This window comes from Nannobrachium achirus, assembly GCF_963921795.1.
Source record: "Nannobrachium achirus genome assembly, chromosome: 19".
Taxonomy (NCBI): Eukaryota; Metazoa; Chordata; class Actinopteri; order Myctophiformes; family Myctophidae; genus Nannobrachium; species Nannobrachium achirus.
The window spans coordinates 4,279,097-4,302,896 of NC_137826.1; the positions used below are offsets into that span (position 1 = coordinate 4,279,097).

A 23,800-nucleotide genomic window follows, 5' to 3' on the forward strand; every position below is an offset into this window, starting at 1 on the left:
CCAGAATTCAAAATGTACTTGAGTAAAAGGTATGAAAGTATTGGCATCGAAATGTACCAAAAGTAAAAGTACTAATAGCCGATCTACAAGCTCACGACGCGTTGTGAGCTTGTAGATCTGCTATTTTCAAATAGCCGAGGTATAAAACAGGGCTACAGTGGTTTATGTATGATTTGTAATATCATAATTTATATCTGCAAGTAACTAGTAACTAAAGTGTTCAATTAAATGGAGTGGAGTAAAAGTACAATATTTGGATTCGAGATGTATAGTGGAGTAAAGTAAAAGTATTAGAAATTGGACATACTCAAGTAAATACCTCAAAATTGTACTTAAGTACAGTACCTAAGTAAATGTACTTAGTTACTTTACACCACTGGCCCGACCAGCATGGCACTTATTATTATGGACTTATCCAACCCTGTAACCCTATACGCGCTTGTTTACACACATGTGCGTCTGGACTCTTGAATCGTCCCCGTCTAGGTTTGGACTTGAAAGGCGACCGTAAAATACACGATACACATACAGTAATTGGGGGGTTTTGTCATGGAGAGCCACACGTTGATAACCGGTCACTACTCAAGGATTGGCGTGTCGTAAAATGAGGTTTATTATACACTTTGCCCAGGCGTGAGCAAACCGGATAGGCTGTGCAAATAGCAACACCACACCGATAAAGAAAGCGAGTGACGTTTGCGCTTCCTGCCGTGCCACCCAGGGACGTGCAGAGAATGTTAGAGAGGCAGGGGCTGACATTTCTAAAAGGGCCATTTGGTGAAAATATCGAAAATAGCCGACCTCCAAGCTCACAACGCGTCGCGCTGCGACGCGTTGTGAGCTTGGAGGTCTGCTATTTTCGGTGAGTTTCAGGAGATTTTGGACAAGGAAATTCTCTTGAATGCTGCCTTCAGGTATGGCATGGGCAAGAGGGCATTTGCATTTCTTTCACCAGAGTAAAAAACTGCATTCCTGGTCTGGAGAGGGCACTTTTTTACAGACGGATAAAAGGGCAGGGGCTCAAGCCCCATTTGATGTCTATTTGTGCACGTGCCTGCCTGGTCCCACCTGTTGGAAGAGTAGTTGTCGGTTCTTGTGGTCATGTCAGATGGAGGCAGTGGTGTAAAATAACTAAGTACATTTAAGGGCTTTGCACATAGACAACGTTTTTTTCGCACAGAAAAAAAAACCTGACAATTATTTTTTTTTTCATGCACACTGGCTCCGAATTTTCCATGCGGCAGGTGGCTGCGGCAGTGCGTTTTTTTCCCGATCGAACCCAGTTCGATTTGTGCGTCTTGTCGCATGCGGTAAAAACTCTTTTTGGATCCGCAGTGTGGATTTCGCACAGCATTGCACACCAAATCCAATGCGTTTTAATCATGCAGCAAACGGGTGAAAAAACCCAGCAATTGTTGAAAATCGCACCTGTCTGCAAAGCCCTTTACTCAAGTAGCGTACTTAAAGGGGGCCTGTCACCTAAAGGGTTACTGTCACTTTAAGAATCATCTTAAAAAACAAGTTAATATTTTTATGATGTCATTGTGGGGATGCGCAATTATAAGCCAATCAAATTAATTGTCTGTATAGCCTGACTGTATGACTACTTACTGTACTGGTCAGCTGTTGTTGGGGGGCGAGGGGGAGATTACACTGTGACATGAGCTTCAGACTGTTTCAGACCGTTTTCAGAGAAGCTCATGTCACAGTGTAATCTGCCCCTCACCCCCTTTAGGTGACAGTACGCCTTTAAGTACAAGTTTGAGGGACTTTTACTTTACTTTAGTATTTCCAATTCTCAATACTTTTATTCTACTCCACTTCATCTCAGAGGAAAATATTGTACTTTTACTGCACTGCAATTATTTGAAACTTGTTTTACTAGTTACTTTGTAGATTTTTATTATTATTGCAAAACCTACATTACCCACTTCAGCCCTATATACATTCCAGCCATTTGAAAATAGCCGATCTACAAGGTCATGCTTGTAGATCTGCTATTGTTACGATATATACCTGTGCAAAAGAGTCAAGCTAAATGTAATGCCTCAACCCCTACAATTCCAAGCGTGTTGTGTCAGGGTGTGGGGGTCCCCATTTCCAATATGATTATTTCGGCGGGTCACGGCCTGAACAGTTTGAGAACCACTGCTTTAAGCAAACATGAAATCAACTATTATATCGCTATTTTGTTATTGTACTATTATTAATCACATAATGCTGTTGATACATTTCCTGTCAAAAAGTGCTTGCTACAAGGAATGCATCAGTATTCACACGTTTCATGGCACCTACTAGGGATGAGACGATAAGCGATATTATCTTTTATCGTGATTAAAAAACACTCACGATAATCGTATCGTGGAGATTTAATTCATCGTGAAATCATCCTCCGTCATGCACTGGCATCACTTCACCTATGCCGAGCTGCATATCTGGTACCACTTAAACCCCTATTGGTAAAACGTACTTATAATATATGTACTTGATACAGTCTTTTTATCACTCTCTACCAATTCTCATTGCCAAAACATAGCCGATCTACAAGCTCACAACGCGTCGTGAGCTTGTAGATCTGCTATTTTTTTTAAATGTTCCGCCCCCAGGATCATGGATGTTGGGGATATTTTGATTATCGTGGTAATATCGTAAATCGCGATTTCTTTGGTCACGATAATCGTGATAGGTAGGGCTGTCACAATTATTACATAATCGTCTAATCGTGATTATTTGACATTATCGCAATTATTTTGTCATAATCGTCATAATCGTGAATGTTGAAAAATGTCAGAAATAGTGGAAATAGCAGATCTACAAGCTCACAACGCCTCGCAGCACGAGGCGTTGTGAGCTTGTAGATCGGCTATTTCCACTATCAATGTTATTTTTTAAGTAGTAAGTTGTCAAATATGTCAGTAACGTATTTGTATATTTAGGTTATGTGTCATATCTACCATGTGCAACTTCAAAGCCTAAAAGCCAAACAGAAATGTAATTATCAACGACAAATACACAATTAAATCATTAATCGCCAATTATTTGAGTGACAATTAATCGTCATGTAAAATGTCATATCGTGACAGCCCTAGTGATAGGAAATGTTCATATCGCCCCATCCCTAGCTCCTACATTCTTGAACCGCGGTCAGCCCCTTTTAAAATTATGAGCACATCTGTCAGCTGAATCAACTATACTGTCCAGTTGTCAACTGCAAGTTGAATGTCCAAGGACTAAACTGGATTTTAGTTGTCTCGAATGAATTAGTTTTGTATCGTGTTTCAGTCTGCCTTCCTCTGACCTTCCCTGCTTTTAATAGATTTTAATTTGACACTCGCTATTGTTAATTCTTTATTTATTCTTTAATATTCAAGCTATTTTGGGGAAATACGTTAAAGAGCAGGCCTACACTGTATAGTATATTCCCTTTTCGCAAGGCAAGTGGAACATTTTGATTACTATATCCAAGTTTTTATTATAATATATTTAGACATTATTTTATTTACCTCATTTACCTTACACCAGGTTGAAACTGTGGTTAAAACATGATGAAACAGTGAAATGGCACTACTTCTGCAGAGATGGCCCAATGGACCTGTATTTCTATTGTGTTCATAGTTTGCATATTATTCTTCACACTGATCTTTTTAGCATAAGTATTAAGTACGGCGACCACAAGGTACCAATGTAAATGTCTCTGTTCTGTTTACCAGTAAGAGACTGTGCAGCCTAACTGTCCATCAGCAGACATCTATACTATAATTTTGCGAATGTCTGAGTGAGTGAGTGAGTGAGTGAGTGTCTGTCTGTCACAGCGTTTCTCCTCAGTGGCTGGAGCAATTGATCTGAAATCGCATCACCATTAGCATATGAACACACCTGACATAACTGTGAAGCCCGTTTGTCACTTTCACAAATCATATGCTGTATATTAGCATTTTTATGGTGTATCTACTATCTATTCTGCATCTAGGCATGAGGCACATCTATTCTGCATCTAGCATGAGGCAAAATGTTTAACCAGCTCTGTGTGTGTGTGTGTGTGTGTGTGTGTGTGTGTGTGTGTGTGTGTGCAGGCAGGCGGGTGTGTGTGCAGGCGGGTGGGCGGGCAGGCTGGGGGGGGGGGGGGGGGGACGGGACAGTATCTCTGTAGCCAATAGCCATTAAACGAAACGGGTTTCTTACATTGATGCTCCTACATATTATCATGCAAGCACCAGTTAAAGTTACTTTCCATCCCTCATATACTGTGTGCACAGTGCACATCCCATAACCCCACACACTGCACATCATTTTGGAGCTCATATCTTTGAACGGGTAAGGGCTAGTGTATTTAACCAGGGTTCGTTCAGTCACTGTCCAGCCGTCTGCTCTTCACAGCTGTGTGTTGGTATCCGCCAAGAGGGCAAAGGTCACCCTGCAGCTCAAATAGTGTAATCCTGTGTGTGTGTGTGTGTGTGTGTGTGTGTGTGTGTGTGTGTGTGTGCGTGTGTGTGTGTGTGTGTGTGCGTGTGCGTGTGCGTGTGTGTCAGGGACGTGCAGAGAACGTTAGAGAGGCAGGGCTGAAATTCTAAAAGGGCCCTTTGGTGAAAATATCAAAAATAGCGCGACGCGTTGTGAGCTTGGAGGTCGGCTATTTTCTGTACTTGATACCACACTGAACTAAGCATAATCGAGTGAATACTGGAGATGTGACGTACGGTACAGCATGGATTTCTACAGAGAGAGGGAAATTAGTTCAACATAAGACGCTGCATCAAGTTCAGGAGAGTTGGACAAGGCAATTCACTTGAATGCTGCCTTCAGGTATGGCATGGAAAGAGTGCATTTGAATTTCTTTCAACATAGTAAAAACTGCATTCAGAGGGCACTTTTTACAGACAGATAAAAGGGCAGGGCTCAAGCCCCCTTTGATGTCTGTGTGTGCACGTGCCGTGTGTGTGTGTGTGTGTGTGTCTGTCTGTCTGTCTGTCTGTCTGTCTGTCTGTCTGTCTGTCTGTCTGTCTGTCTGTCTGTCTGTCAGTCTGTCAGTCAGTCAGTCAAAACCTCTGAAAGACTCCACTGCCTCAAACAATGTCCTATCAGCATTGCCAATCTACAGTAAATTACCAGTTTTTATTACCAACATCTCAGCCAGGAGGCCCTCCCTTGCCTCTCTCCATTGCCACTGGTGGAGCTACTATAATTTAAAGGCTGCTGTGCTGATCATTAATCGCTGTCAATTATGCTTGTACAGGGCCAGAGTGGGAACACCAATCAGTCGGGGAATGTTAAAGACATCAGTCACCAGCTGATCAGTCAATCTACGAAAGTAATACAAAGCCATAAATTATAGCTCTTGTAGAGTTTTGAAGGCGTATATGGTGTTTTTGTTTTTGCAAAACAACAAACATACAACATACGAAATACTATGTCAATAGTACAGCTAAATGTATAGAATATCAAAAAGCAGTTTTGACGCTCCTTTTCACGTGACTCCCAAGATCACATGTACCTAATTTGGTGGAGATAGGTAAAAAATAAAAAGAGGTTTTCACATTTGTGCTTTTGGCTTTGATTAGAGTAACACAACATATTTTGGAGAAAAGGAGGAGAAAAAAAATCTAAAGGGATTGTAAAATAATTATATTCGTCTATTACTTGATTATGACACAATATGCTTGACATTAATAAACCTTTAGAAAAGCAAAGTGTTTGTTAGGTTGTGGATCTCCGGCTGTCTAGTTTAATCCGGCTTTCAGTTAGACTTTTCAAATCAATCAGTACTTTCTACTGCATTGAAAAGCAACAATAATGTAACTTTGACACGAACAAAAAAGATTATGCTGACAGAAATATCCGCCTTGGACTGCCCATCTCATGCAAGTTTACAGTCAGCAAATAGATTTTCATACCATGCTGAAGTGAATGGAGGCGAATGGCTTTCTTGGAACAAAACAAAACAAAAGCAAAACCTGGTATGCTTTGGAAGAAGAAGGTATACTTGGCAGCATTGCCAAGCATACCTTAAGTCGTAGCCAGTGGGCTGCATGCCAGAGCATGGATATGGTCCTTTAATTTGTTAAAAAGGCTCGCTGGACCAGGTCAAGCAAAGAGCACCATTGTGGACGGGCCGGCTCCATTTACAAGATGTCAGTGATGTCACGGGGACGTCTCCCAGCTGAAGATAGATGGGCTGCTACATCACAGCCACAGCTGTTTAATGACCTTGGCATTACAAATGGAGTTATTTGAGGTGAGCGGTGGACGGTGCGTTTGACTTTGGGGTCATACTGTCCCCTGTTCGATTCCGGCTGGAGGATTCGAACCACCAACCCCCCCCCCCCCCCCCCCCCTCTCTCTCTCAATGGCGTCAGTTCAGAAAAAGCTAAGGTATACGGCAACATGACTGGTTCGCGCGCGTGCAAGACACCAGTCATGTTGCCATACTTTAGCAACAGCCATGATACATTTATTTTAAGAAGTACCGGTACATTCAAATTTTCCCCCATTTCAATGGTTTCTTGGGCTGGATATGGCAGCCTGGAATGGTTGTTCAAGTGCAGCTAATCTTAGTAAAAGTGCCACAATTAACAATAATGCATTGCACCCTGTGCAGCTGACCTGCGGAGTCTGGGAATATACCATTTTGCCAAGATGGGGGGAATACAAGTGTGGAGAATATAATTATAATACCTTGTTAAAGTGACCATTTTGTAAAACTTTGCATTGCAGTTATTTTACTGTAATTTAACAACATAATAACCAGCACAGATAGACAAAGAGACATTCATGGATTTATATTTAAAATTAACTTTTATTTTCCCCCCTGGATCCAGGGTATGGGCAGCTCTGCATACCCCTGCCATACCAAATTGACGCCCCTGCTCTCTCTCTCTACCCTGTCTGTTTCCTGTCTCCCTACTATCCTATTTAAATAAAGCCATAAACCTGAATGGCAATCATTTCAGGAGGTCAGTTAGCCGTCTGGTCTGTGCCCTTTGGGTGTTGGTGAACCAACGGACATGGCTTACCTTTTCTTTTTTTGAATGGACTAAAAATGTGTTTTTGAGTCAGTGGTATTGTGGTCTGGATTCTGTTATTCACTAGCTATTGCCACGATAACAAATCTAAAAATGCTTTCCATGCCAAACATAATATCTATAATGAAGGCAAAACAGTTAAATTGCAACTTAAACGATCACAGTGGCTGATACCTCCTCTGTAACGGTTTACCTGCCATCTCCCGGACGGGAAGCTATCCATGATTGTGGTGAAGTGTTAGACTTTGTGTACTGTATAAGAGCAGCAGATGCATCTCTTGCATGGCCACCGGTTGAATCAGGGACGTGCTGGGCCCCTGATTCAGCCCGGGAAAAAGAGTTGGAGAGGCCCTCATTGCGCGCTATAGAGAGAGATATCTCTCTATAGCGCTGCTGCTACTCAAAGATTGTGACAAGCCAGTGGGCCAATTACATGAGTTATATTTCGTCGTTGTCGGGTGGAAACCTTGTATGTCCAAAACCGTTTGTTTTATATTTATCATTTTAAAAATGATTTAAACTAGTGAAAACAGCCGATCTACAAGCACACAACGCCTCGCATCGCGAGGCGTTGTGTGCTTGTAGATCTGCTTGTAGATCTGCTGTTTTCACTACTTTTGTGCAACAGCCTGTATGATGAAGCAGGGCTTTGCTTTGCGAAGAAATCTACAAATTTGAAACTTGGAGATACAAGGTTTCTGCCCGACAGAAACGATTTACTTTGTTGGCCGCCCAGCCCCCAAAATGGACCGATTTTATTTTTATTTCTTTCCTAATGGCCGGCCTGGACCGGCCGGGAATGAACCGCCGTTCGGGAGTTGTCCCGCTTTTCCCAATGGCCAGCACGTCCCTGGGTTGAATAGTGTTTGGCGCGTGAGGCATTGCTGGAGATGACCTGGACCAGTGGTTCCCAAACCTTTTAGCTCCAGACCCAAAAGACAGATTAGACGTTTGCATGGGCCCAAACTAGTGAAAACAGCAGATCTACAAGCCGAGCTTGTAGATTAGCTATTTTCACTACTTCTTAAACATATTTTGTCTAATTTATGGAATTTCTTAGATTTGTCTTTTATTTATTATGAATGAAATTAATCAGAAAAATCATATTTTTTTCATGAAAATCTTAGCTTTTTTTTAATGTTTTGAAATAATACAAAAGAAGAAAAAAAAAACGTTCGAAACAAAAATGTAGGGACCCATACAAATTTGTCCACGGCCCACAAATGGGTCCTGACCCACTGCTTGAGTGACCTGGACAGTCTGGAGGTGGTTGCGGAGGGGAGGATGAGGATGAAGAAGATGAAGTTCCTGGACTCATCGTTTATCTTTATTTCTTGGTTAGGATTAGGGTTACTACCTCTACCTTTCCTGGGTTTCATACATGCTGCAGTGCTACCTGCATTTCCCTTTAACTCTATGCTATTTCCCTGCAGGGATCAATAAAGGTCTATCTAATCTTATATCATATAAGTCCACTTTTAGTCTTGCATATTATATCCCACTAATCGTAGTGCCGGCCATTGAAACAAAGTGGTTTTCAGACCGAGATGAATCACTTCTTTCACTTTGAAGCCCCCTTCCCCCCCCTCCCCCACTGCCCTCCCAAATCTACTGCTTCTTCACTGCCCTCTCTTTCTCTTTACACCTGCGAGCCCGCCACGGCCGTTCAAACCCCCCCCCCCCGATTGATATTCAAATCACGGAAAGTGATAAAATGCCCCCCTCTGTGCGTCTCTTCCTCTGCCGTCTCTCGCCCTCCCTCCCTCCCCGCCATTCAGACGCGTCCGTTCTGATAGATCAGTCCCCACAATGGCCGGGCTTGTGGTTTGGAGGTTCTGAGCCCTTTGGCACCCGAGCGACACCGAGACCAATGTGGGTTCAGAAGGGGAGGCCAAGAGCGTGCACCAGGACCAGGATAAAGAAACCATAGATGAACTCGTTTATACTTTGACTTGAAGTAAAAAAAAAACGGCTCCCTTCAACGGCTCCCTTCAACTCAACTCGCCGATGCCAACGCAAATCCATTCTGTTGAAACTAAAGTACAAATAATTAGTGCTGAACTTTATTTCCCTAATTTTCCTGATTCAGTCAATTCTGCTCAAATGATGGCTTTGGCTCCACTGTTTGGCTTTTAGGCTTCATAAAACAGAAGGTGCACGAGGCAGATATGACAAATTACTTAAAACATGAATATACATTCATATATATATTTGGGTCCCCAAATTATTTTGGGGGGTCCCCAGATGATTAACTTAATGTGAAACATTGTTTTCTCACAGTAAACAAACCAACATAAAGTTTAAGTGTATAGAGGGTATCTGCACATTTCTTAATTAAGTGACAATTTAAGGACTTTTTAATGAATACATCTTAAATTGTGAAAATAGCCGATCTACATACTCACAACACCTTTCAACGCGAGGCGTTGTGAGCATGTAGATCTGCTATTTTAGAACCGTGTTATAAAAGATGTAAGGCCTCAACTCTTAGTGCTCGTCAGGGTGGGCGGGGGGTCCCCAGTTAAAACATGGTTATTCTGGGGGTCGCGGCCTGAAAATGCTGAGAACCATTGGCCACTACACTGTAATCAATGTATAATCCTACCCTGAACACTTCATGTTTTGCCTTCATGATGGCATTGAAAGGGGAGCTTATCTACTCTGCTTGAGCTCACCTTTGACCATAGTATTATATATACATGTTAAAGGTTAGTGAGTATTTTGAGCTCTGGTTTCGTTTGGTGTTATTTGCCTTGCCTCCCTCCAGGGGATGTTGATATTCACTTTTCCCTGTTGGATATCGTCGTTGTCGAGTGGAAACCTCGTATCTCCCAAGTTTCAAATGTGTACGTTCTTTCATAAAGTACAGCCCTGCTTCATCATACAAGGCGGTCGCACAAAAGTAGTGAAAACAGCCGATCTACAAGCACACAACGCCTCGCGGTGCGAGGCGTTGTGTGCTTGTAGATCGGCTGTTTTCACTAGTTTAGTATATTTTTTAAATGATAAATACAAAACGAACGGTTTTGGACATATAAGGTTTTCACCCGACAACGACGATATGGACATGAATGATGGCTGCTGTTGAGATGGAGTTTACAGAGACCACTCCAAAAACACCATTAGTAGAAGATTCCACAGATATGAAAAACATTGCCGCCGCCTTAACATTTTCAGTGTTGCTATCAAATATTCACAGTGTCGCTTTTCATTTTTGTATTTATTTATACTTACATCAAACGACACGACACATCTTTTGCCCAACAAACTTTGTGTCACTTTTGTTGTCATTCGGCAAACATAAATCCTTGTTTAAGGTTTTAAGGCAGGTAGCTCTATCGTTTGAGCCCCTATATATGGGTCTAGTCCTAGGTTGTGCTGATTTGTGCAAAGCAATGGTCACAGATTGGGATCCTGAACAGGAGGAATCGGAGGAACCAAATCCAACATTGAGGAACCAGGAATCGGTGTGGAACCCTTTCTGGAACCGTTTTTTTTTTTTTTTATCACACTGTCAGTGCGGCCAGCACTAACGTCTGCTAGTATTATGCAAATACAATACCAGTGTTTCTCACACTTTTAAATTCCAAGGACCACCACTATAACTCCACAGACCTGCAGCGTTTGGAACCCCCTATAGGAATCGTTAAAGGCATATCTTGAATTTTATGTTTTAACGTATACTTGTTTATTATTTTAGGTGAGAACCTTGTATACGGCCTATTAAGGGTTTCCTTTCTCGTTTGCACTTATTTTCATGCTTTTTTGTTAACCTTACTAAAAATCAAACTACCTTACTACAAAACATCAGAATAGTTAAAATCCTAAAGGATCCCCAACCCTAGTCACAGAGTCACGGCCACGGTTTGTGCCAAGTTTAGTGTGGAATGTGGATCAGAGTAATGCTGTGGCATTACGAATAGTGATTTTTAGTATTCAAATTATTCGACCTCAAAGTATTCGAATAGTCGAATATACGACAGGACTGGCCAAACTATCAAATATTAAGTAAGCAAGAGGCGAACATTGTGAAAATAGCCGATCTACATGCTCACAACGCCTCGCGCTGCGAGGCGTTGTGAGCATTTAGATCTGCTATTTTCACGGTTTTCGGTTCTGCAGAACCGAAAACTGTGAAAACCGTGAACCACTTGGAATTGTAGGTATTGCAGCGCGAGGCGTTGTGAGCATGTAGATCGGCTATTTTCACAATGTTTATCTGCAGAACCGAGTCACATTAAATGCAATACCTACAATTCCAAGTGCTTGTCAGGGTGGGGGTCCCCTGTTCAAATATGTTTATTTTGGGGGTCACAGCCTAAAAAGGTTTGAGGGGCATTGACAACTCATTCTTATGACTTCCTATCTAGCCAAGCTTTATAAACTATATATTTTTTAAAGAGAAAACAATGAAAAAAATAAACAAATATTCGACTTCGGTGAACAACGTCGAATAGTGACTTTGATATTCGAATATTTGGTGAATGCCCTAGTTAGTAGTAGCTTTGAATATATCTCACAGTTGCATTAGCTCACCTGTGCAGTAATGCCAAGTTTTTTTTGTCAGTCTGTCACTTTTATATTTTTGTAGCTGAATATCTCCTTGACATACCAAAGTATACTCTGAAAAAACGCCAGAAATATTTCTCCCCTCTTTTTTTTTTCCTTCTTCTTCTCTCCTGCTGTTTACTCTGCCCTTCTATTTCAGCTCCTCAAAGGCTAACCTCACTGTTGGCCAGGGAGGACGAACCTAATATATCTCCGGGGGAGAATGTGGTTAAAAAATAAATTACATTTTTTTTTTCTCCAAAAATGAGCTTACCTCAGCTTAAAAACCCAGCGAGCGAGCTGGCCAGTAAACCATGCCCTTGCTAACAGGTGAACGAGTCCGCTGAGTGCTGCTGAATCCCGTCCAAATCCAGATAGCTGTAAGATATTGTCTAGCACACAGGTTTTCAATGTGTCAAGATGCATTATGTTATGAGCTTGTAGATCTGTAGCCTTGGGAACTCAGGCATTTTTGGTTTGTTTTGGTTTCAAGTAGATCTGGTAGTACAGTGGTTCTCAAAGTGGATTCCAGGGATATGTGGGTTCCTTTAAATTGACCCCTACAAGTCTATAACTCTGACAGTGTACAAATGTAAAAAGAAAAAACCTGACGGGTCCATTTGGGACCATTTGGTTCCATTTTTACACTGTCAGAGTTAAGGGGAGACCTTGACTTTTGAGTTTGAAGTTTGAGAAACAGGGGGGTCCCCAAATTATTTTCACTCAACAGTAAACAACAAACCAACATAAAGTGTAAGTGTATAGACAGCGTTTATGCACATATCTAAAGTGACAATTTAAGGACTTTTTAATACCTGTAAAAGGATAAATTAAACCAAATTAAGCCAAATTGTGAAATATTAGAGGCAGAAATTGTGAAAATAGCAGATGTACATGTATGCTCACAACGTTGTGAGCATGTAGATCTGCTATTTTCACAGTAGAACCGTGTTATACAAAATGTAAGGCCTCGACTCTTAGTGCTCGTCACGGTTGGGGGGTCCCCAGTTAAAATATGATTATTTTGGGGGTCGCGGCCTGAAAAGGTTGAGAACCACTGTGCTAATGTACTGAATCTATATATTGTCTTTCATTTCTGGCCACAGCCAGAGGCTATGGATAGTTAGGGGCCACAGCCAGAGGCTATGGATAGTTAGGGGGTTCCTGGCATGGAAACGTTTGAGAACCCCTGTCTGGTCTTGTAAATTGCTGAAGGGAAGCCAATGAGCTGGAGAGATTTGACTCCTTGAAATGTTTTTCGGGCCCCCGTTTCTAAAATGTATTCTATGCAGTTTGCATAAAGGGCCAGTGATGGAAAAAGTACTCAAATTCTTTACTTGAGTAAATGAAGAAAATACTCCATTACAAGTAATATTCCACAATTCAAAATGTACTTGAGTAAAATTTAAAAAGTATTGGTATCAAAATGTAACCTCGCCCACCAGGCTTTCAGAGAGAAAGCCTGGTGTTTGTTCACAACAGGCCGTTTGGTTTCCGCCTAAAGCGCGGAAACCACTGGAAGAAGCGGCGTCGCTTTGATTTGGTTCCCTCCGTTTGTTTCCCCAATCTCTATTAAAATGCTTGAGTAGCCTAGTGTAGTCTTTCCAGTCGCTACGAGTTGGACTAAAAGATGCATACACCAAACACATTTTTCAAAAGCAAAACTACTCCGCATCAAGGACTTTATTAGGTAGGCCCTAAAAGTATGTCCTTGAGCGCAGGGGAATTATTTTGGGTTAAAACTGTTTCCGGTGGATAGTTCCGGCCAAATTGTTGTCCTTTGAGTACTACAACATGACGTTTTGTGGTTTCCGCTCCAGACCGGTTACAAGCCCGAAAAGTGAAGTGATCCCAGACTAATCAAAATGTACTTAAAGTACCAAAAGTCGAAAGTACAGAATGTCCCATTTCACACATTTTCAAATATATACAATGTATAAAAATCTTTTGAAAACAGCAGATCTACAAGCTCTCAATGTGGCACGATGTGACGCATTGTGAGCTTGTAGATCGTCTATTTTCAATGGCAGAAATATATATGTGCTGAAGTGGTTAATGCATGTTTTGTAATAATAATCCAAATCTACAAAGTAACTAGTAACTAAAGTTCTCAAATAACTGTAGTGGAGTAAACGTACCTGCCTACCGATGATGTTGCTGGTAGGCAGGTTTCTGATCTGAGACGCAGAGTGAGTCAACAGACATGGTGTCATCTTGTGATGAGCAGTATGAGGACTGATTATATGAACATAGGTTGAAAATGGGTGAGGTGGTCCTTAGACAAGACAAGAGAGTGTTCTCCATTCCCTTTAAAACCCATTCAGAACGGCTACACATTATTGTGTATCATTTTATGCTTTAACTATTGAAAACTAGCAGATATACAAGCTTGCAGCGCGGCATCGAGTGCCGCGCTGCGAGCTTGTAGATCTGCTATTTTTTTTAATCGTAAAAATTTGAATTTTGACCCGATTCTATGAGTGTCTTTTGAATCCTTCTAAGATTTTTTGAAAAACCTATGTTTCTATGTCAGCAATCTGGCAATAGCCATCGTCAAAGAAAAGGTCCTTTTCACTTAACTGGAGCTCAGTTAGTCTGTTCTTGAGAGACTACTATGTCAGTGGTTCTCAAACCTTTTCATGTGAAGGACCCCCAAAATTATATGTATTTGTCCACGGACCCCCATCTCAAAATATCTAATTCCAGGGACCACCCAGAAGCAAACGTATAGGTTCCGAACGGAACCATGTTTATTTAATACCTCCAGACAAGGTCCCCCATTGGGATAACAGCGCCATCTGGCGCTGCAACAGAGTAAAACTCATAAGCTCCCGTACGAGAAATATCATTTGTCGGTAGGGCTGTCAATCACAAACGAGGGCACCGCCCCCGAGTGTATATAAGCCCTGCGGGCTATCATAACTTCCTCTAAAGCCGCACCTCTGCGCCCGCAACTAGCGAACCGAGGGGCTTTATTCTGGGGGACCTTGTCCTCCGGTATTAAATAAACATGGTTCCGTTCGGAACCTATACGTTTATTGTCATACCTCCAGACAAGGTCCCCCATTGGGACTCATACACTCCCCGAGAAGCCATGAACCGACAAGACTGTCGTTCACACCGACCACACCCGGAAGGAGGTCCCGTCAACCGACGTGACCCCTTTCAAGACTGATCCGACCCAGGCCCACAGGGCCTGGGCGTGTTTAGACAGAAAAGAGACCCTGACAGACCGAGGCCTGCCATATGCACTAAGGGCAGACACAGGTCCGCCTTATAATACTACAGTAATATAAGGGAAAGACTCAGGGTCCCCCCCAGGTATCCTAGAGACAGTAGCAAGCTGTCCCAGGAAGGGGAGAGAGCCGCCCCACTACATAGTAGGCGGGGCAGCAGCACCTAGAACCGTATGCGCCATAGCAGAAGGCGCAACGTCCAGGTGATAGTAGGTCGCAAAGGTGGACGGCGAAGACCAATTCGCCGCCGCACAAATCTTCTCAATGGAGACACCTTTGGACAAAACCCTAGAGGTAGACACACCCCTAGTACTGTGGGCCTTAAGTGCTTCCGGCACTTCAGACCCAGCCCGGGTGTAAGCCAACCTAACAGCATCCACAATCCATCTCGACAGAGTGGGTTTGGACACCGCTTTTCGCTGACGGGCATTCATGACCACGAAAAGCTGAGAAGTAGACCTGCTGTCCACCGTCTTGTCACAGTAGGCCTTCAGGGCCCTAACTGGACAAAGACAATGAAGACGCCTATCCTCCTCCGGTGCAAACGGAGGAGGATGGAAAGCCGTCAACAACAGGTTCCTTCGGGACCATTCGGTTCTTAGGAATAAAACTCAAATGAGGTTTAAGAAGAACCCTGGAGTCATTATTGAGAAACCTCATACAATCAGGGCTCACAGAGAGCGCATGAAGGTCGCTCACACGCTTAGCCGTAGACAAGGCAAGCAAAAGAGCTGTCTTGAAACTTAAATGTTTCAAAGAGGTCCTCCCAATCGGTTCACAGGGTGCCTTGCAAAGGCCCTCAAGAACCACTTGTAGATCCCAAGCAGGGAACAAAAATCTAGTCACAGGTCTTAAACGGTCGACACCGTGTATGAACTTGACCACCTCAGGGAATTTAGAAAGGCCCATGCCTGACACCCCCAGGTGACAGGCATCAAAAGCCGCTAAATAACCCCTAAGCGTAGAGAACGCCAGACCAAGGTCCAGGCGGTCCCGCAAGAAAACTAACGCCTTCTGGGCTGGAGCCAAGTGAGCCACCACAGGTGGCTCCTGTAGCTCACACCAGTCCAAGAAAACATTCCACCTTCCATCATATACCACCCTAGTGGAGGGGGCTTTAGCACTCTGAAAAGTAGCTACAACCGCCGTTGAGAAGCCTGCGGCTAGCAGGTTCTCCCTCTCACAGGCCAAAACCACAGGTCTAGGGCCTGGGGGTCAGGATGGAAGATATCGTCCCCCGCCTGGCGCAGCAGGTCCCTATGCGAGGGGAGCTGCCAGGGGGACCGGTAGAGCAGTGGGGTGATCAGAGACCTCCACACTCCCCTGGACGGTGCCAAGAGAAGAACCTCCAGGTTGGAACTCCTGATCCTCTCCAGTGTGGGAAGGATCAGTTCCAGCGGTTGGAACGCATAGAGACGGCCTTCCGGCCACTCGTGTGCTAACGCATCCACCCCCAGAGGCGAAGGTCCCCTCACTGAGAAGTAGAGGGGGCACTTCGCGTTCTCCTGGGAAGCAAAGAGATCGAACCGAGGTTGACCGAACCTGGAGAAGATCTGTCTCACCACCGCATGGTGGAGAGACCAATCCTCGTAGCGAGGCTCCCCCCTGGACAACAGATCGGCGCCGCCGTTCTGAAGGCCTGGAACATGGGAGGCTCTAAAGGACCTCAGGCGTGGTACGCACCAGAGAGTCATCTCGCGCGCCAGCTGATCCAGCGTGCGCGAGGAGAGGCCGCCTTGCTTGTTGAGAAAGTACAAGGCTGCCATGTCGTCCGTCCTGACCAGGACATGACAACCCCGGAGAAACGGTTCGAAATACTTGAGAGCCAAGTAGATCGCCATTAACTCCAGATAACTGAAGTGGTACTCCAACGTGGCCGGGGTCCACAGACCCCTGGCTGAGCGCCCCTCGTGGGTGGCGTCCCAGCCCGAGCGGCTGGCGTCTGTGGTGATCACCTTGCGTGACACCACCACGCCTATGGAGACTCCACTCATTAACAACGCCTGGTCCCGCCATGGGACCAGCGCGTCCATGCAGGCCTGGCTGACCACCACTTCCCTGCACCCTTGCAGGGGAGGAATCCTGAGCGTCAGTGTCCACCGCCAGAACGGTCTCATATGAAACCTGCCCAGGCGAAGAAGTTGCACCGCTGAAGCCATCAGCCCTGCCAACTTCATACACTCCTTGTAACTGACCACTTGGTCCAATTTGAAAGGAGCGAAGACACATCAGGAACCTGTCCACCCCCTCCAGAGAGAGGCGGGTAGACATCGTGGTCGAATCCAGAGGTATCCCCAAGAAGGAGATCTGCTGGGAGGGCGTCAACATACTTTTGCCAAAAAGACGTTGAAAACCCAAGGCCTTCAGGTGGGCCAACACCAAGTTGGTGTGATATCCCTAATCCAGAAGGGATGCAGCCCCCCCCCCCCCTTTTTTCCGAACCAGGAAAAATTCGAGTCCAGAAACCAAGCTGGTTCAGGTCTCGTAAGAGCTCTACTACAGCACCATTGCATAGTACCGAGCTTATTTCCTCACTTAGAGCCCCTGCTTACAAGCGCGAGCAGTGTAATTACCCCAGCTGGAAGCGGGGGTGGTTCAAGAAATGCAATCTAAGGCCACGTGTTACTGACGTAACACCCATAGCTCGGATTGCACAGTCTCCAATGTTTATCAGAATACCATCAAGGGTATTAAATAAACAAGGGTTCCGTTCGGAACCTAACCGTTTCACACAACGTGCTAACGTGCTGTGAAACGAGGGAGAAACCGTTAGGTTGCACGGGGGAGAAGGAACGTTGGGGATTAGCACTTCCGTATCCGGGAAGCTCCCCTCCTTATCCGGTGACGGCCGCGCCAACGGACGTGACGTCAACATGTTGAACGGTGGTGGAAAGAGAAACAGAAAGAGCATTCTGCGAAATACGGTTCGTTACGTAAAAACATTTACCCCAGCACGGGGAAGAACGTGTAAACGTTTAAACCAGAACTGAGGCCTTTAATAGTTCCTTGCAGGGAAAATTAGGCCAACTCATAATCCCACACACCGATAGTGAAACACTTCCTGTCCTGCACTAGAATCGACACTACAGTGCCGTTTAGTGTAGGCAGAGGAAAAATGCACATAGGAGAAACCGCACCACTGTGAACCGCAGTTAACATGGGTGGGAACCTCAGCATGTCTGCAACCCATTCTGATTGTAACCTGTCTGCATGACTGCAAGACTGGGAAATCTGTTATCGTGAGTGAGTAGAAAGCCCTGCATGGGCTTCACTACACTGAGCGGTTGCAAGCGAAGAGAGGTTGTCCGTGCAAGTGTAGGAGTGAGCAGGCCACGCTCGCTCAAAACACTTTAAGACTTGGGGACAAGGGAGGCAGTAACCATTTTCATTATCCCTGCATGGAATAAGGAAAATAAATATTAGCGCCTGGGGGAAGGAGGTCCCTGTGTAGTCAGGGACCCCTGTACCCACAGTCCAAGGTCATCTACGCCACCTCATCCCACATGTTCTTTGGGAGGAGTCCGGCTCGGCGTCCCTGAAGAGTGTTAAGATGCTGTACATAACACTCCATACTCCTGTTCTGAACTGAACTCGGCACGACAGTGCCGCTCAGTGGAGACAGAGGAGAATAGCACAGAAGAGAAGCTTTGTTATTGTGACTAATAGCAAAACAGTGGAGCCCATTGCAAACCAGGGAAAAACCTTTTAATTGTCACCAGTCTGCAGGACTGGGACAATAAGTAATCCATTGAGTGAATAAAGAACCCTGCATGGGTCTCTATACACTGACTGGCTGTAAGCAGAGAGGAGGGTCCTTTGTGCTAGGGACTGAGAGGTAGGTAAACAAAAGTTTTGTTTCGACTACCATACTCTTACTGATGACATGGGAAAAAGCTACTGAGCAACAGAGATTTTCATTCTCCCCTGCGTGGGACAGAACTCAACGTCTGCATTCGGGGGGAGGAGGACCGTGTGCCGTCACGGAACCCAGACCCCGTGGAGGGCTAGGCCCTCAACCCTATGTCATCTAACACACCCACTTCCCACAAGCCTTGTGGGGAGAGCTGTGTTCAGTGCGCTTGGGCGCAAGTAAGTGGTCTCCTTGATCCCCACCATGTGGAAAAAACCACAGTCCGGGTGCCGCAGACCCAGGCCCCCTTCCACTGGCACAGTGGAGGGGAGAGCGGGATGTACTGGGGCGCCGCCGACCCATTCCACTCCTTCTGCATGGAGGAGGGGAGAGAGGGGGTAAAGGCGGAGGTGGGCGGAAGGATGCAGGGTCCTCGTGGAACCGAGGACTTGCAAGACTCACTTGTAGGAGGAATACTGGGAGAAGAGCCTTCAACCCAATTCCATCCCTCCTCATCCTCACTCTCAATTTCATCCCCGCTTTTAACAACGTTGTTCGGAGGCGTGCCACCAGAACATAAGCGTGCCAGGAAGATCCGGGCTCAGCCAGCATGGCCGAGAACGAAAAATCCAAGGGGAAGGAGGAGGAAGTCGCCGTTAGTCACCCCCAGCATGGGGGCAGCCAGGCGGACCAGTAGGTTCTCTCCCCTGAATAAAACGGCGCCAGCCGTACCAGGGAGAGAGGGCGGGAACCGGCGTCGCCGCTCACCGCCCCCGGCGTGGGAGCGGCCAGGCGGGGTCCCTCAAAGTTGCAGACGCCAGCCGTAGGGCACCAGCGGCGCGCTGGAGCCCCCAATAGGCGTTGTGGCTGCAGGCGGGAACCGGAGCCGCCGCTAGCCGCCCCCGGCGTGGAAGCGGCCGGGCGGGGTCCCTCGAAGTTGCAGAACGCCAGCCGTAGGGCCCCAGCGGCGCGCTGGAGCCCCCGATAGGCGTAGTGGCTGCAGGTTGCAGCCCGGGGCGGGAAGCAGCGCTGTGGCGTACAGCGCCGCGAGCCCCGGAGGCAGAAACAACGTGGCGTCGTGGCTGCAGGCGGGAAAAAACCACGCCGCTAGCCGCCCCCGGCGTGGGAGCGGCCGGGCGGGCTAGCAGGTTCTCCTCCCTGGGACGGCGGCCAGCCGAACCGGCGGGAGAGAGGGCGAGAACCAGCAAGTAGTCCCGTGACGTTGCAGCCGTCCGCCGTAGGGCACCAGCGGCGCGCTGGAGCCCCCTATAGGCGTAGTGGCTGCAGGCTGCGGCCCGGGGCGAGAAGCAGCGCTGTGGCGTACAGCGCCGCGAGCCCCGGAGGCAACAGAGTCCGGTGGAGGGAAAAACCCAGGCAGGCCACAAGGCTAGCGGAGGCTAAGTGAAGGAAGCACAAACAGCGGGCACCGCTGCGTGCCCACACAACCTGCCAGGAGAGGCCCGTAGCCCTGGTCGGCGAGACCAGGGCGGCGGGGACAAAACGAGAAACCACCGGACAAACATTGGAAAGTCCTAGCCAGCTAGAAGTAAAGAAAATAGCGACACCCAGCTAGGGCGCGCTAGCAATCAGTGCCCTGGTGAGGGCCTTCTAGCATGAGGCTATCAAACAAAGGAACGAGCAAGCAAGGCACTTGCTAACACTCGAAAGACTCACCACATGAAGCAGCCTGCGGGATCATCGAAGGAAATTCCGCGGGTGGGTGTCCTCACCAGCGATAAGTCTCCAGCATCGAGCACACTTCCAGGGGAACAAGGATAGCAGCATGCTAGCCGAGGGCCGTGGAACAACGATAGCTTGAAGCTAGGCTAAGCTACAAGAGGCTATCGGACAATAACAAGCTCAGAGAAGAAGCTGGAAACTTACAGCGAGGAAACAGGTGAGAACGCCGAAACTGTTGGAACTGAAGAATAAAGACGTACAGGAGATATTCTATAAAGGCCGGTGGCCGACTTCCTAGCCGACGCTTAGGCTAAACTTTAAAGAAAATTATACTTATATGGCTGAGTTCGCGATACTCTAGTTGCAGGTAAGCAGAGGTGCGGAAGAGGAAGTTATGATAGCCCGCAGGGCTTATATACACTCGGGGGCGGTGCCCTCGTTTGTGATTGACAGCCCTACCGACAAATGATATTTCTCGTACGGGAGCTTATGAGTTTTACTCTGTTGCAGCGCCAGATGGCGCTGTTATCCCAATGGGGGACCTTGTCTGGAGGTATGACAATAAACTTTGAGTTACAAACGTTTGCTTTGAAAATACATATATTTGCAACTTTATTCAAAAATAGCAGATCTACAAGCTCGCAGCGCGGCACTCGGTGCCGCGCTGTGAGCTTGTATATCTGCTATTTTTCACTGGTTAAAGCATTCAATACTTCTAGGCCTGACACTGCAGTCCCTTTTGTCCTTGTGTCGGAGCTCTATGACAAAACGTTAACTGTCCATTGAACAGAAACTACTAAATAAAGACAGGAGGAAATGGCTTCATGACATTTTTACAGGATAGGAGGTATTTGAACATATCAGCAATATAGTGTAGGCTACTATAAATCTTATCTATTTTTCTCTCACCTTCTCTCTCCCTTTCTTTTCTCCTCACCGCTTGCTCCGTGCAAAGAAAAACCCGTCCCAATGTAATGCAATAAATATATGAATCATCTGGCCCAGATCTTAATTCATTAATTAACCCATTTAGGCCTAGCATTATTGAATGCTTTAACCAGTGAAAGTGGCCAAATAAATATCATTTAGTCTGTTCTTGAGAGACTGACATAGCAGTCTCTCAAGAACAGACTAACTGAGCTCCAGTTAAGTGAAAAGGACCTTTTCTTTGACGATGGCTGGCCAGATTGCTGACATAGAAACATAGGGTTTTTCAAAAAATCTTAGAAGGATTCAAAAGACACTTATAGAATCGGGTCAAAATTCTAATTTTCACGATCTTTCAAAAATAGCAGATCTACAAGCTCGCAGCGCGGCACTCGGTGCCGCGCTGTGAGCTTGTAAATCTGCTATTTTTCAATAGTTAAAGCATAAAATAATGATACACAAAATGTGTACCCCTTCTGAATGGGTTAAGATGAATTATTTCCCCTTTGGGACGAAGATGTACTATTCTGGCCCTCTGGTTTACAACTTATAACTAGGGGTGTAACGATATAGTAACTGTATCGAAATATCGTTTTTAACTTAAAAAATCGAAGTAGATCGAAATGAAAACAGCTAAAATCGAATCGTATCGTTTTATTTTGTATCGTATCGAATCGGCAGTGCAAAGAATCGATTGTATCGATACTACCTACTTGAGCATTGTATTTAGCATTTTTAAGAAGAAAAAATTAAAAGGAGGGCTTTAATTACTTTTCCTTTCCATATAGCTACACTGGTCTATCGATAAATGTGTGTAATCTCTGGGTTCATGTCGAGGTGCAAGTTTGTCAATATACAATGACCATGTATTTGGTAGATAATCACTGTGTTTACTTATTTATATCCATAATAATACATGTTTCCCTTAAAAACCTGCACTATCCACACCTTTCACACAGATTTAATTTCTTTGAAAAATAGTTACTATATCGATTTTAAATCATTGAATCGAATCGTATCGTATCGCCATAAATGAAGCAATATCGTCCATGTATCGTATCGTCAAACATGTATCGTGATATGTATCGAATCGCTATTAAAATGTATCGTTACACCCCTACTTATAACAGCTACACTCGACACGGCGACTCTCTCGCTGCCGCTCGCTCGGCAGTGTCTCACGTGGCTCAAGGTCGCCTGAGACAGCGCGCCTCCGTCATCTCCACCGAAAACAAGCGCTCCTTTACCAGAACCAGACCAAACCAGGGTTTTTCACTGGTTCTCAAACTTTTTCGTGCCCAGGACCCCAGAATGATTTACATTTGGCCACGCGGAAAATAGCAGATCTACAAGATCATCCTGCGACGCGTTGTGAGCTTCTAGATAGGATATTTTCAGCATGCAACCGAATGTACAATCAGGCATTACGACACCATCAAGGATTTAGCCGACTGAAATCACACAACAATTAGTCGACTAAAACTATGACTAAAACCTAAAATGAACACTGCTTTGTACTGTCTTGGAGGTAGGGTTTTTCGATTAATCGATTTTTAATCGAAATCCGGGTTTTTTCCTTTGGACGATTTAAAAAAAAAAAAATCGTAAAATCGATTTTCACTTTAATTAGGGTAATTCTTACTCATTGGAGCCTTGCACGGGGCAAAAAGTACACAGCCCGGTCCTCCTAAAGCAGGACGACAAGGTCCGACACCAAATTAATACTACTTTCTCTCTGATGTGTCATTTCTTTTATGCGCGTGCAGCGCAAGTCAGACTGGGCAGAGCTCACCACCGCGCTGCGCTCACTCGCGCTGGTACAGGCAGCAAACAGAACAAAAAGCTGCTGAGCTGGTACACTTACTTACTTGTTGTTGTAGTTGAAAGAAGCTTAATAATTCTGTGTTACCCACCTACTGTAGTCTACTCCTACTGTCCCTGTCACTGTGTTAATTTTGCGTCGGGAAGCGTGGTGGTGCAGGGGCAGCCTTAGCTATTTTTTCACCCATTTCACCAGCCTCCAAGAGCTGTCTTGTTTTGGCTGTTTTGTCACTCACTATTGATAATGAAACACTAAGGACGCTAAGTTAACTTCTGTATGTGATTGTTGCGCAACTAAAGTTATTATTATTATTATTACCCTTATTGTTTTATTACATTTTGCTATTTGGCTATATAAAAAAAATAAAAAAATAAAACAATAATGAAAAAAAAACATTTCCTTGCATTTTTTAAATGAAAACAAAATAGTTGAAACAATGTATTATTCTTTTAACAAAAAATCAAAATCGGAATCGGAAATCGACTTTTCTGAGAAATAAATCGAGATTTTATTTTTAGGCCACATCGAACAACCCTACTTGGAGGCCCCTAATGTTTTTTTTGTTCTTTTCTTTTTTACAACACACCATAGCATGTGTTTCCATGTTCTGTGATTTACCACCTGTCCTGGGGTTCATAGGCCATGGTCGCCAGGTCACACACTTCTAAGCATGTCTTATCTGAGGATGAGACACGGGACGTAGGCCATGCCCTCACAG

General features: G+C 45.1%; 1 protein-coding gene across 1 annotated transcript in view; it reads left to right on the plus strand.

Annotated features, from left to right (window-relative positions):
* Positions 1-23,800, plus strand: part of LOC308305179 (F-BAR and double SH3 domains protein 2-like) — a 98,720-nt gene that overhangs the window by 21,507 nt on the left and 53,413 nt on the right. The gene's annotated exons all lie outside the window — the stretch shown is intronic.